This window comes from Bombyx mori, chromosome 17 (genome assembly GCF_030269925.1).
Source record: "Bombyx mori chromosome 17, ASM3026992v2".
NCBI lineage: Eukaryota > Metazoa > Arthropoda > Insecta > Lepidoptera > Bombycidae > Bombyx > Bombyx mori.
In genome coordinates, this window is record NC_085123.1 from 10381947 (window position 1) to 10397636 (window position 15690).

General features: G+C 40.4%; 1 protein-coding gene across 1 annotated transcript in view; it reads left to right on the plus strand.

Annotated features, from left to right (window-relative positions):
* LOC101739936 (protein rhomboid) overlaps nt 1-15690 on the plus strand; it is a 134231-nt gene that overhangs the window by 91607 nt on the left and 26934 nt on the right. The window lies entirely within an intron of this gene.

Here is a 15690-nt window from a genome sequence, read left to right on the forward strand (position 1 = left end):
ATATTTGACAGTATATTACTTGACAGTTTCAAACTTTTTTTTTTATATTCAAGCAGTTCTTTTGTATGTGTTATTTTAATTCCTAAAAGATGAATATTTACATACAATCAAAAGGCAAACAATCTTTATTTAAATTTCGTTATCAAATGATTAGACCAAGAATAAGCAATTTATTTGGTATTGTAGAGACGCAACGTGCCAGCAAGCTGTTACAGCAAAAGAACAGTTTTTACCAGACCACCTGGTACGCCAACCGCGCCATCGCCCGCTATATAAAAAAAAATCTAAAGAAAAAACGTCACAATATTTGAATATATTGTTATAAAAAAAACAATTAAGGGTGCCGCACGTCACCTGTCGCTGGCACGAGATACGTATTTGCATAAAACCAATTTCTAAGGTCGGGGATATAGGAACGTGAATAGCGGTTGTATCTAAATTCTAAAACGCTTTTTAAAAAGACACATATTCATATATAGGTACATACGTATTGAAGTTAAGATATTATTTTTTTGTTTAAAATAGAACATAGTTTTGCATTCCACGTTTTGAAATAAAGTAAAATTCAAAATACGTATTTCTTTTTAAGTGTGTTTCTATTTGATTACGTAAAAATTGCATATTCTTCTCTTTATGAATTACTCAAATTACATTCTATTACTGTATTTAAAGACAATGTTTTTTGACTTTAATGATGTTTCAATTTTAATTACGTTAAATTATGCTAATCGTTTTCATAACATGTCTCACCCTCAGAACGATCTGACAACACTTTTTTTTTTTTTTTTATGAAAGACCTTTTGTTAAAGGCACACGTCTTTTCTGGTAGGGTCTCTTACGCGATTTTATCAAACAATGTTTCTCTTTAAATCACTTTCCATTTTTTATAAGATGACAAAATAAATATTAACAGAGTAAAATATATTTTCGTATAAGGGAAGTGCTAAACGATAACACTGATGACAAACAGATTTACTATCAACAAAAATGATTGCAGAATTAAAAAATACTACTAATTGAATTTCAGAATAATTTACGCTTCTCACGATACTACTAACTAATCTTTGGCTGGCTGCTACTAGCTACCAGCTACCAGCTACGACACATATCTTTAGTATAACTTGTTTTTTTTTATTGCCGTATAGGCAGACGAGCATGTGGCTCACCTGATGGTGAGTAGTTACCGTCGCCCATGGACTTCAGCAAAGCCAGGGGCAGAGCCAAGCCGCTGCCTACCGTTTAATACTCTCCACAAGCCTCGTTTGAAGAAGGACATGTCATAGCGCTCAGGAAACACCGTGAAGGGGAGCTAATTCCAAAGCCGGATGTTACGTGGCAAAAAAGATCGCTGGAAATGCACTGTGTATGAACGCAGTGACTTCAAGTAGTATGGAGTATCTAGTCGCAGTACTTCAAGCCATGAAAGATTACTCAAAACAATATCGTGCATATTAGTTTGCCTGTTCGCAGATGCTTCATGATCAAGTTTACATTATGAAGTGTGAATTCTCATCCGCTATTGTCGCCGGAACAATCGAATGTTATAAATGCCCTCGCGCTGAGTAACAGATCTAACTGAATCCATTCTTTTGTCTATGTTTTGAATAACTGTTTCATGTGTTTAAATATGAAATTTAAAACAAATTCAATAACAGTGAAAATCTCGTAAATTATTTTGAAAAGTGTTCTATCTTAAATAAAAGTACACAGATAAGACAATGTGCTTAGAAATACTTTTTTATTATTGAATCTAAATTTACTAACTTTTATTTCAAATTTTAAATTCTATTTTAATAAAACCTGGTTTCATGATTGTTCTACAATACTGTCTAATATATCTAATCATTCATATTTTACTATTACTACAGAAAATTTAGACCCCTTAACTTTATGTTTTACGTTTATCTTAAATGTAGGACCAGATAGCCTTAAGATCGGCTTTGAAGATTCATAAAAAGTTAAAAGTAGCATTAAAACTACCGCACGCACTGTACATTCTGCGGTTTGCCACTGAAAATTATTGACTTTCTTTTAAAACGTCAAAACCGCTATTGTACTTCGAGTGCAATTTTCAGTCTTATACGTGAATGATAACAATGAAATTGTACTGTTTTAGTATTCAACGTTAGCGTTATTATTCGATTTTTAGGAGCTAAGCAGGTGCAGCGGCGGCTTTGAAGCCCTTGATGGCCGCTGATCCGTGCATTGATACAAATTGCCTCGTTATACATTATTCCCTCGTTTCGTGTCCACTATCGTGGTAAATGTACTCACGAGATTGTACACTGCAAGTTTTATCATATTATGATGGAATACTGGAATGCCATAATTATTTATACTAGTGGTCCCGCAGTAGTCGAAATTCGACTATAATTAATCGGAATTGTGAGTTTGTATTATGATTGTATTTTATACTTCTATAATCACAAATTTCGCCATAGCTACACTATAAAAAAATATTAATAAAGACAAACAATATTTAAATCTATTCTCAATTTGACAACAGACGCCAAGAACAAAAGTTTGACAATAAATAGTATGCATGCGTGTGTACGTCAAATACATGGTATGTAGTGTGTGTAATGTTTTCTTTATTGATTTAAAGTTTCTTAAATGATATATTAAAAAAAAAATTAGCATTATGCACTTCTTCTCTATATTCTCTATAAGTGTGAAAAATTTCATACTCCTCCGTCCTCGAAATTTTCGTAAAAAGGGATACAAAGTTTTTGCTTCACGTATTAATATGTATACAGCTCAACATTTCATTTATTTATTTCATGAAAGAGGAGGTCTCAGTTCTATACAATTATTTGCTATCAGCGAACGGGTACGTGTCACCGTCGGGCCTATTTCGGCCGAGTCAGACTCATGCGTTCTGGCTTGATACAATATAATTGAAAGTTCGACCTCATGTCTCAAGGATGAAAGCGAGTTTGCCATAGTAATAAAACTGGCAATATAGTTATTGTCTTATTATCAAACTACCGCTCATGCTTGCTATTTTTTATTTATTGCTTACATGGGTGGACGAGCCCACAGCCCACCTGGTGTTAAGTGGTTACTGGAGCCCATAGACATCTACAGCGTAAATGTGCCACCCATCTTGAGATATAAGTTCTAAGGTCTCAAATATAATTACAACGGCTGTCCCACCTTTCAAACCGAAACGCATTACTGCTTCACGGCAGAAATAGGCAGGGTGGTGGTACCTACCCGTGCGGACTCACAAGAGGTCCTATCACCAGTACAAATTTAAACACTAAACAAATATTCGTTTTCCTAATTATAAACAACATTAACGATACGAATAAAATCGACAAAAAATAAACGATTAAAAAAAACAAACAAACAAAAATTCAAGGTACATACTGTAATTGAAATTAATTTGAAAGATTAAACGGTTGATTACGCGGCTAATAAGCAATAATTCATCAACCGTTGACGTCGCGTAGCTCGGAGCGACGTGATGTCACGCAAACCTTCGATAAATAATTTGGAACAAAAATGAAAAGATTGAAATTTTGTCATGCATTCAATATTACGATTAAAACCACAAACTTCGAATATGATTTTATGTTATTAATTTGTTTTATTGACAGATGATATTTTGGATGTTTTTAGTTGTTTATGTTATCTTTTATTTTGAGGTTAATAAAAAGTCGATCCCAAATAATTTAATAATAATAATCATAACTGACTGTATCATTCATTGGTAATAATTTCGCGAACTTACCTGATTTAGTTCATTGAATATCGCATCGTATCGAACAGATGATATTTTGGATGTTTTTAGTTGTTTATGTTATCTTTTATTTTGAGGTTATAAAAAAGTCGATCCCAAATAATTTAATAATAATAATCATAACTGACTGTATCATTCATTGGTAATAATTTCGCGAACTTACCTGATTTATTTAGTTCATTGAATATCGATCAACTCGACCCTGATCCGGTATAACTAAATACTCATTTCCTTTTATATCGTGCGATTCTAGTGAAATATTATTATACTTTTAATTTAATCGATCTTCTTGAAAGGCGAATCGTTATAATAAGAGCACGCCTGCTCCCTAGCGCGTGCGGTCGGTAGCGCTCAGCCTTGGGCGCTCGTGCCATTCGCGTTCCAATTTCGAATGCAAATTTTTATTTTTAAGAAATTATAAAACGGAAATTTGTTTTTTATGTATGTAGTAGTAATTTAACTGATTTTTATACAGAACACTAATTTCATAGAAGCATGGATTACAACAGAGTATACTGTGATGTAAATTATTAATTCTCAGTATTCGACCATATTCACACGACTTTACTTAAATGCATCCTAATTAGACTAGTAAAAAGTTATTTAAACAGTACAAAATACAACAATATAAATGTTGAAATTTTTAACCCGAAAAAGGCGATTTTCCGTTTATTAACAAATGCTATCTGAATAAACAAGAATTTGTAGTTCCTTGGGCCAAATAAATTTTTGGGCAAAATGTAAAGTCCCTTTCTACTTTAAATGAGAAATAAAATACAAGTACTGAGTCTTCTATATTATTTTGTTTGTGGCTAACTACTTTCCGAAGGTATTAGCCTCTGTTGCTCTGAACTTGACAGGATTTTGACCGTTCGCGTGTTGCGTTGCAACTTCTCCGACACCCTCGGGATATTATTCATCAAATTTCCTTTAACACGGCAAATCCATCAGACCCAAAACACAGTCAGCTGTGTGAGGAATATGCAATCAAAATAAATGCTAATTAATCTGTATTTTTATCTGTATATTATAAATAAGCAGTTTTAGTATGTATAAATTACAGTGTGCTTAGTGCGAGTTTCTTAACGTTCTCGATAGCGTAAAAGTTAGCCAATTTTGTATAACTGCATACAACACATAGCGCCCCTAGCGGTAAACGTAGGCAAACGTTTCAACTCCATACAAATATGAGCTAACTTTCACGCTATCGAGAACGTTAACACATTCACTGCGGCAGCCTAAAAACGAAACTTACTGCTAGTGCGGTACGAGACAAATACTGCCCGTACCCTTGTTGCTTGATATGCGTCACGGCTTCTATTTTGCCGTAACAGAAAATTCAAGACCTAACTTCTAGGGTTTCTACAGACGTGGAAATTCTTTGTATTAGTTTTTTTCTCTCACATATTAGTAGAATATATCCTTGTGTATAACAAGCTGCTGTAGCCTGCGGTTCTGGAATATATTTTGAAAGATATAGAGATTTTTAGAAACTATTGATTTACGGCTATATATTCGCCGTATAGCATAGAAGTGAAAAAATGTTAGGGATGGGAAAATTATCTGCCCCACCCTTCAAACCGAAACGCATTACTGCTTCACGGCAGAAATAGGCAGGGTGGTGGTACCCACCCGCGCGGACTCACAAGAGGTCCTACCACCAGTAATTACGCAAATTATAATGTTTGCGGGTTTTGATTTTTATTACACGATGTTATTCCTTCACCGTGGAAATCAATCGTGAACATTTGTTGAGACTCACAAGAGGTCCTACCACCAATAAACCAATGCAACAAAAAAAAGTTTTATTATGCATAAGTTATTCCGGTGCACTTGCTTGCGATGTTCTTACGAATATATTTTTAGATCAACTTTATAATAATGAAAATATATTGCTTTTTTATAAAACTTTATCACCCCTTTTCTATAGTATTATAAGTTAGTTCGAAATTACGCGTCTGCCTCCGTTTAGAAATTAGGGCGACTCGAGGCTAATGTCCTGAAGCGTGCCTAAACCCCACTAATGGCAGCTAATATAACAAAGTAGTCTAGCGTTAGCTCACGCACTATGAACTAAATTAACTCGTGTATTATAATGTTTGACAAGGTTTTTTTCATCATAATTTATTCAAATAATTACATTAAATTAAACAACGTCACGAACAATGAAAACTTGAGAAACTATTTTATAATTCATTTAAATATTAAATATTCATTGAATGCTCTGAGGAATTGTTTGAGATGATCCCTTCATCTCCTTTTTATCATCGCACCTCCCGCCATCGGAGCAGAGTTCATCCATATTACCTGGAAAAGCTGCGTTCATTGACAGTGTATTTCCAGAGGTCTTTTTTGCCACGCACCATCCGACTATGGAATGAGCTCCCCTCCAGGGTGTTTCCCGAGCGCTATGACATGTCCTTCTTCAAAAGAGGCTTGTGGAGAGTATTAAGCGGTAGGCAGTGGCTTGGCTCTGCCCCTGGCATTGCTGAAGTCCATGGGCGATGGTAACCACTCACCATCAGGTGGGCCGTATGCTAGTCTGCCTACAAGTGCAATAAAAAATAATAATAATAATAAGGTTAACTGTAAATACGCTTCGTTATACAAGATACGTAATATAGCATACCTAATAGAATCAAACTAAAACACTTAATAACTGAAGACCCCCTTATCGGTAAAAGCGATCACTTCTCTTCCACAGAACGCGTAATGGAAAGAACATTAGCTGGAAAATCGTTGACGTACCATGAAGACAGTGAATTCATTTTGACATTTAAAATTATTACACTTTCGAAATGAAGTGTCCATTACGATCAAAATATGACAAGAAATACCTGTAGTACTACTTCAGGCAATCCACAAGACACATCCAAATAAAATTGTATTAGAAAATTTAATTTAGTTCTTTTTTTTAATAATATAATTATTATTTGTTATTTAATATAATCATTTCTCAGTGTGCATCTGAACGTGACAATACTTTTCATAATTTAAGTACAAAAACGTAAACTGACACTGTTAAAAACTTACGCAAATTTTAATAAAAATCTCTACTAATATTGCTCGTGAACGTATATATCATTAAAATCAATACAGTAATCCGGCTGTCAATCATCAAACCCCAGTTGTAACATTCGAAGCCTATTTATAGTACATTGCCGGCAGACATTTTTTTCATGCATGATCCATCTAGTTTCTGAGAAGCTATGACGGATAGCAGTTTTTCAGCTGTCCGCAAGGTCGGTCACTAGCACCGTGTGATTGTTAGAATACGCTTAACGTCCACTAAAGCAATTTGGTACCGATTTAAATACGTTTGTCTAATTATAATGAATAAAGACTGATTTGTAATAATAAATAGAAGATAAATAAGTTCCTTTAAATAAAGGTCCTTTTCAAACACACTTATATTGAAGTTTAGTAGAAACCCTAAATTTAAAGCTTATTTTTTTTGTAAACAGCTGTCATAACACGGTGACCTAATTTATTTATATATAAAAGAAGAACCAATCCTTCATAAGGCTTTAAATGTAAAAATACATCAAAAATGTATTGCCAGTTCTGATACTGGCAAAGTTACCCCTCTCTTAATATAACATTGGCCCACAACTTTTTTGTCAATTTTGTGAGATTTGCACTCTATGCTCATGCAAAATGATTTAAATTTTAATTGTAAACGTTTATAACTCACGGATAATCCATATTTTTTATTAATATCCAGTATAACTGAGACAATACGTACAAAATTGTTCGCATGGCGGGACAAAGTTACCCTTTATGGACTGTACATTTCCTATTTTTCACTTTTTATAAATTTAGATTTCGCTTACTATTATTTGTTTCGCTGTTTTGAGTTGACACAATTGGTGACATGGCCGTCTGTCTAAGGAGAATTTTAAAAATCATTTGATAGTAGTATTATATGATATAGTGTGCTAATATATCGATGGATATAGTGCATAGATAGTATTTAAAGATAGATGATTGAAGGAATGTGAAAAGACTACTCCGGAAAAAAATGGAGATGTTCGTAGTTTTAAAGAAATTCGTGAAATTATTCATGTAAAAATATTAGTGAATCTTATTGTAACCTATACAAATAGCCTATCCGGCCTATTTCTACCGCTAGGCAATTAGCCGTTAGAGAATTCAATTATTACTTTGAACTCGTTTCTCAATGGCTGGCGGCATTTACGTCATGATGTCTATGAGCTCCAGTAACCAGTTGTAACCAGGTACCCATTTGAGATAATTTTTTTCCAATTAATAGTCATTAAACCATTTTCATATAAGATCATCAGAAGAAAAAAAACTAGATACACCCACAGCGAATGCTCAGTGGAAGTTGTGCTAACGTGAACGGCGTATTTCAAACGAAATCCGCATAGTAAAAGCCAGAAAATTTGCATTACATTCAAAAGAGATTGGAACGTTGCAAATATGAACTAATTATGTCAGAAGTAAACAGTTTTGTTTTTGTTTTTTTTTTTTACTGGCGATAGGACCTCTTGTGAGTCCGCGCGGGTAGGTACCACCACCCCGCCTGTTTCTGCCGTGAAACAGTGATGCGTTTCGGCTTGAAGGGCGGGGCAACCGTTGTAACTATACTTGAGACCTTAGAACTTATATCTCAAGGTGGGTGGCGCATTTACGTCGTAGATGTCTATGGGCTCCAATAACCACTTAACATCTTGTGGGCTGTGAGCTCGTCCACCCATCTAAGCAGTAAAAAAAAAAAACTTGAACAGAGCAAAATTTTGAGCCGGTACATAGAAGAAAGAATATTTGACATATTTTTTTATTTTTTTTCTATTACTTTGAATGGTGTAATGCCGAGTGAATCATAGCCGTGTGAATCAGATTGACGTGTCATTAGCAGAGGCTGAGCTCTCACAGACATTAGCAAAGTGATAACTCATTGCATAATATGATTGCTACATTCGAAATTAGTCATAAACTGGAGAAATTATTTCAGGGACACTTACACTGTATTAGACATGTCCATGCACATGAACTTTCGGATAAGTGCAAGGTGATGGCATAATGCCGTATAGATCCATTTAAATCCAACAAAACTAATGTCCCTGAAATTAGTATTGAACTAAATTGGAAATTAAGGCGGGGATATGGCGCGGATGGATAGTAGGAAACTACTTATTTAATAACAAACATTCGAGGTAGTAGTTGTTGCATACTCATAGCCAGACTATTCTAAAACTTGATGAAACGACGTTATGGCCTCCAATGGAACCGCGCATATGCTGTAGCATATCAAGGTCATAAAGGTATATCTGGGCGGGAACGCGAGGAGTGAAGTTGTGTGATTTGTTTTATTTTTTCAGAGAACACACACACTTTTTCACAAGAAGAATATAAATTAAAATAAGACATGACTTAAAGGTCTTAGTTACCAGGTCATAAAATCACTAAAAAAAAAAAGGTATATCTTTATCAATAGATCAATCTTTTAATACGTGTGTGGGCGTGTGTGCGTGTGTGCGTTTGCGTGTGTGTGTGTGTGTGTGTGCATGTGTGCGTGCGTGCGTGTGTGCGTATGCGTGTGCGTGCGTGTGCGTGTGCGTGTGCGGGTGCAGGTGCGCATACCGGCGTGTGTGTGTGTGTGTGTGTGTGTGTGTGAATGTGCGTGTGTATAATAAAGTACTAAGTTATTAATTTAACATCACTCGACCTAGGATTATCGATCTTTTTAACAGAGCATCCTAAATAGTCTAAATAAATTAATTATTTTCAGTATTGGCATGATTTATCTCTAGTTCAAATTCTATTTAATATCTAAGTTATGATTTCAGTTAATTCGTATTATGTAGGAAACATGTAGACCTTGTTATGTGTTATGACGCTAAGCTCTGTTAACCACTTAAAAGCAGACGGATCGTGAGCTCGTCTACACGTCTTCAGTAAAATAAAATAAACCTGTCCCGCAGAAATATCATTAGACATAGTTATAGATTATGGATACGTATCCTCGTTTCTCGTTCAATGTTTTCAATAAACCTTAGAACATTTTATCGTCTGGTGCCTAAATAATCGATCGTTAAGAACAATAAGTACCAAATAAGACGAGATCGACCAATCGAAATTACGAATCGTTTACTTACCGACTCCATGTAATTGTTGGTTCGGACCTTCTGCTCTCCACGTCGGCGCGTTGTATCGATCACGGCCGAATGTAGAAGCCCCAATTTGTTTTCTTCTAAATAATGGAACAAAAACGCCGCCCGATCTGAATCGATTTGTTTAAAATTACCGCTTCATTTTTATAGGTATACACATAAAAATGTAGATGTAAACAATGTACTTACTATCAAAAGATACGTAATGTTGGTATTTTTTTCCAAATTTTTACTTTTGACTGGCCGTAGATTTCATTCAATCATTCAGACGGAGTAGCGGTAGGCAGCGGCTTGGATCTGCACCTGGCATTGCTGAAGTCCATGGGCGACGGTAACCACTCACCATCAGGTGGGCCGTATGCTCGTCTGCCTACAAGGGCAATAAAAATAAATAAAAAAGTACGTGGACGCCATGACATGAATAAACATCCTTGAGATATGAGGTCTAAAAATTAACTGTTTATTAAAAATAGCTGTGTCACATAGAAATCTATACATACACGGGCGAAGACAAAACGGTTAGGTATTATAAGATATTCCACTCTATTTAAAAAGATTTATTCATAATAATAAAAGAAACATTGGTAACAATATATACTTTTTTAAGTATCAATAATAACAAAACTATCAATTTCTTTTTTTGCTTAGTTGGATGGACGAGTTCATGGCCCACCTAGAGTTCTAAGGTCTCACTCAGTATAATACAACGGCTGCCCCAGCCTTCAAACCGAAACGCATTACTGCTTCACGGCAGAAATAGGCAGGGTGGTGGTACCTCCCGTGTGAACTCACAAGCAGGGTCGTCTTAAGCTAGGATGGGGCCCTTGGGCACACAAGAATTTGAGGCCCTTTTGGAAAGTAAAAAAAGCGAATTATAATAACATTTTTTACTGAGTGTGACCATTTATTATAGGTAATCAAATACAGTATGATATAATATGTCATAATGATATTAGAATGCTGCTGGTTTTTTGGTTACGATTTCTATAACGGTTTCTTTCGGGATGTCTGTTGAGCAAAATTTTCTATTATAGGCATAGTATATGCCTTGTAGACCTTCTGATTACTGATTTGTGAAAAAAGTGTAATGTGCCCGACAAAAATGTTTTGAGAATAAGCGTGTGAGAGAAATTGTCAGTCTTTCGGGGCCCCCTGAGAATGGGGGCCCTGGGCACGGGCCCCGTGTGCCCTTATGGTAAAGACGGTATTGCTCACAAGATGTCCTACCACCAGTAAGCATCAAAACATCAAACAAATCTAAATCTTGAAGCGTATGTGTTTACGGTCATATTACAATCAGTAGGCGTACACTAGTAGTTATATATCCATTCACATACCTTAGGATAGCATTTAGCCGTTTGGGTTTGAAGTATCGTACCCTTGAAGATACTATTACTCAAGGTGGTTATGGAGGAAAGTGCGAATATGAGTAAGGTCGGGAAGCCTAAATTCGTATATCGAAACTTGTGATTAATGACCACATAATCTAGACTAAGACTTCACGGTTGAGGTGGGGAGGAAGTATTCAGGTTTTTTTTTTTATTGCTTAGATGGGTGGACGAGCTCACAGCCCACCTGGTGTTAAGTGGTTACTGGAGCCCATAGACATCTACAACTTAAATGCGCCACCCACCTTGAGATATAAGTTCTAAGGTCTCAGTATAGTTAAAACGGCTACCCCACCCTTCAAACCGAAACGCATTACTGCTTCACGGCAGAAATAGGCAGGGCGGTGGTACCTACCCGTGCGGACTCACAATAGGTCCTACCACCAGTGAAAAGGGTTCAGGTTCTGAAGTCTATACATTCTACAACTTAACACAAGGTAGGTGGTTCACCGGTCTATATAATAAAATATAACAAATTTTACCATCTACGAAACTAATTGGAACTTGGATTAATTTACTTACAAAATTTAGGATCATTCATATTATCATATCAATTCAGATTATTTCGTTCTTCTTTATTAGTTAAAAAATATACTATAGTGATAATTTAAAAATAAATATTCTTGCAATGAAACACAAATACGGTACGTATTCGGTCCGTATCAATAACACGAAATACAATGTTACTCAATCTACCTGTGTACTCTGCTAATTATATAATTCTCTAATTATACTCAAGGCGTTCTTCGCTCGGAATAAGGTAAGGTAAGGTAAGCTTCAGTGTGCTTAGTGCGAGTTTTTTAACGTTCTCGATAGCGTAAAAGTTAGCTCATATTTGTATGGAATGGGATCGTTTGCGTACGCACCAGTTCCGATTGCATCACCTTACAGTCCGGACGTGTTTTTACGAGAAACTGTCGCTGCCGTCGCGATCTTGTGTCTTGAGTTTCGCTGCATTGTCGTTGTCGCATCGATCGCGGCATTGTTGCGAATTCTTGACGCACTATCGCTGGCGTCGCGACCTTGGGTCGTAAAAGCAACTCGAACTTGTCGATTGTGCATTCGTAACGACTTCACATTATCACCCACTCATATCATTTATTAAATTTATTTATTTATTCGGCGAGCAAAACAGTCTCTTTCGAGACTAACCCCCCGCTGAGATCACCGCTTGTTGTGGCATTCTCACAACCCAGTGGGGCCCCACCTTCCCAAACTCCACCCCAATCCTAGCCGACTGCCGTTTTCACGGCAAAGGCACTCCCCCCCCCTTGGAGCTGGTAAAGCTCAGGGGGTGAACTCCTACTCAGGGGACTCGCCTTTCGGCGAGTGTGCCTTAAGTCCCGGGGACGCCCCCCCCGGGCAAAAACGTAAGATGGAAGAAGAACTTTTAGGGTTTCTCGGGTTACTTGCCGAAAAGTACCCGGTGTTATCCAACCTCACGGCCGAATTCGCGGCCTACAGGGCCGCCCGCGCGAGTCCCGCCCCGCCCGCGTCCCTCGCCGCGTCATTTCGAGCCGCGCAGTCATGCCCCGCCCCCAAACCCAATTTGAGCGCACGTACGCACGTAGCGACTCACGAAGCGCCTAGCGCCAACGAAGCGCCTAACGCACCCGCGACGTCATTCTCGCCAATATCATCCGTCGCGTCGTCCGTAGTAATTAACTCAGGTTCAGACTCCGATACCGGATCGGAGATGGACTTCGAGTCCGCGACGAGCCCGCAGCCCGGAACCTCGGATGGGTTCCAAACGGTAAAACGCGGGAAAAAACGTACTCGCGCCGTGGAGTCCCGGAGCTCCACGACAAAACAAACCAAGTCAGCGACTGCCTCCCGTCCGCAGGTAGTCGTGACACCGGAGTCGGACTCCGGCCGCCGCGCAACCCCACCGCCGCGTCCCAAGCCCGCATCCGCGCAAAAAACCGTCGCCCCGCCCCCGCTGATTCTCCAGGAGAAGTCAGCGTGGAACCGCGTCTCCCAGGCCCTTCAGGCAAACAAAATAAATTATACCCATGCGCGTAACGTCGCGCATGGGATTCAGATAAAGGTCGCAACGCCGGGCGACCATAGGGCCCTCTCAGCATACCTCCGAAAGGAGAACATAGGTTTCCACACCTATGCTCTTCAGGAGGACCGCGAGCTCCGCGTAGTAATACGCGGAGTTCCGAAGGAACTCGACATAGAGTACGTAAGGGAGGATCTGACCGCTCAGTCCCTCCCGATAGTAAGTGTGCACCGGATGCACAACGGCCGCGACAAAAAACCATATAACATGGTTTTAGTCGCTCTAGAACCAACCCCGGAGGCCAAGAAAAAGATCGCATGTCTCGCGACAGTATGTGGCCTATCCGGGGTTACCATTGAAGCCCCCCATAGACGTGGCACTCCCGGACAGTGCCACAGATGCCAACTATATGGCCACTCGGCTCGGAATTGCCACGCGCGCCCCCGCTGCGTGAAGTGTCTCGGCGATCACGCCACGGTAGATTGCTCGCGAGTTAGGGAAACCGCGACCGAACCTCCAAGCTGTGTCCTATGCCTTAAGCAAGGGCACCCCGCGAATTACCGTGGATGTCCTAGGGCTCCGCGAAAACGTCCGACCCACCCAGCCCCCCGTACCGTCGGCCCAAAGACTTCGGTGCCTTCAGCACCGAAACCCGCCTTCGTACCGGCTGCGGTTCCCACCGTCTCGGCGTGGAATAAACCGCTGCCGTATACGAGGTCGGGAACACAAACCGCACCCCAGCCCCCGCTCGCGACACGCCCCGCGCCGCAGCCCCTGCTCGCACCTCCCCCCGCGCCCGCGTACCGTCCCCCGCAACCCTCAGCCGTCAACGACTTCACGCTCGTGCGCGACTTCGTCACGACGGTCAACTTCGACCGTCTGCGATCGTTCGCAGACGCGTTGCGAAGGGCGGTAAACCCCGAACAACGGCTCGCGGCCGCGTTCGATTACATGGACGTTTACGAGTCCGTGGCCCGTACTTTCTAAAATCACCGGTAATCAATGGCGCAAAACGCTAGAGAGAAACCATATTCCCTTACGTTAGCATTCTACAATGCTAACGGACTCGCGCGACAACGCGATCAAATTTACGAATTCCTCCGCGACAATCTTGTAGATATTCTGCTAGTGCAGGAGACCTGCCTGAAGCCCTCGCGTCGTGACCCGAAAGTCGCGAATTACGTCATGGTTAGGAATGACAGACTCACCGCCTCCAAAGGCGGGACTGCCATTTACTATAGGCGGGCCCTGCACGTTGTCCCTCTCGATACCCCCTCGCTCTCACATATCGAGGCGTCAGTGTGCCGTATCTCGCTGACGGGACACCAGCCGATCGTCATCGCATCCGTCTATCTCCCCCCGGACAAGCCCCTTCTGAGCAGTGACATCGAGTCACTGTTCGGCATGGGAGACTCCGTCATCCTGGCAGGCGATTTAAATTGCCACCACACTAGGTGGAACTGCCACAGTTCAAACATAAATGGTAGGCGTCTCGACGCGTTTATAGACGACCTTACCTTTGAAGTAGTCGGTCCCCCAACTCCAACATGTTATCCGTATAACATCGCGCTCCGTCCGAGCACTATAGACCTGGCACTGCTGAGGAACGTAACTCTGCGCTTGCGTTCCATCGAAGCAATGTCAGAGCTTGACTCAGACCACCGACCTGTCGTTATGCAGCTCGGTCGCCCCCACAACCCAGTCACAGCTACGAGGACCATGGTGGACTGGAAGAAGCTGGGCAAATGCTTAGCCGATGCCGCTCCACCAATCCTCCCCTGCGGCCCGGATTCAACTCCCTCCCCCGAGGACACAGTCGAATCCATAAACATCATCACGGATCACATCTCTTCCGCGATCATAAGATCCTCAAAAGAAGTCGATGTGGAGGATAGCTTCCACCGCATCAGACTGTCCCCCGAACTTAGGAACCTCCTAAGAGTTAGAAACGCGGCAATCCGGGCCTACGATCAACTTCCCACGCACTCAAACCGGATTCGGATGCGTCGTCTACAGCGGGATGTAAAATCTCGCCTAAGCGACGCCCGAAATGAGAATTGGGATAGTTACTTAGAAGGACTCGCGCCCTCTCATCAAGCATACTGGCGACTAGCAAGGACTCTCAAGTCCGAAACTACCGCTACTATGCCTCCTCTCGTACGCCCTTCAGGCCAACCACCGGCTTTCGATGACGATGACAAGGCAGAGTTGCTGGCCGATGCACTGCAAGAGCAGTGCACCACCAGCACTCAATACGCGGACCCCGAACACACCGAGGCAGTCGACGGGGAGGTCGAGCGCAGAGCTTCCCTGCCACCCTCGGACGCGTTACCCCCCATTACCTCTGACGAAGTTAGAGAAGTAATAGACAACCTTCAACCTAAGAAGGCACCCGGCTCCGACGGCATCCGCAAC